The sequence below is a fragment of the Mus pahari genome, chromosome 22 (genome assembly GCF_900095145.1).
Source record: "Mus pahari chromosome 22, PAHARI_EIJ_v1.1, whole genome shotgun sequence".
NCBI classification, from domain to species: Eukaryota; Metazoa; Chordata; class Mammalia; order Rodentia; family Muridae; genus Mus; species Mus pahari.
Genome location: NC_034611.1, coordinates 41,884,908 through 41,885,316, shown reverse-complemented (window position 1 = coordinate 41,885,316; position 409 = coordinate 41,884,908).

Genomic DNA, 409 nt, shown 5'->3' with positions numbered 1-409 from the left:
AGGGAGGGAGGGAGGGAGGGAGGGAGGGAGGGAGGGATGATACAAAAAGCTGCAATGGAAAACCCTCTTCACTCACTCGATTTAAGCAACTCAGTTGAGCAACTGTCTCTATGAGATTGGCCTTTGGACAGGTCTGTGGTTCCTTTTCTTGATTGCTAACTGATGTAAGAAGACCCAGCCCACTGTGAGCTGTATATCTCCAGGATGTGAGACTGAACTACTTAAAGAAGCTAGCTAAGCAGGCCAGTAAGTAGCATTCTTCCCTGGCTTTTGTTCAAGCTCCTGCTTTGAGTGTCTTAGTTTCCCTTGGTGATGGACTGTAATGGATAAGATGAAATAAAACCTTTACTCACGTCTAGTCGGTGCTTTATCACAGTGACAGAGAAGCATACTGGAACCAAATAAAACC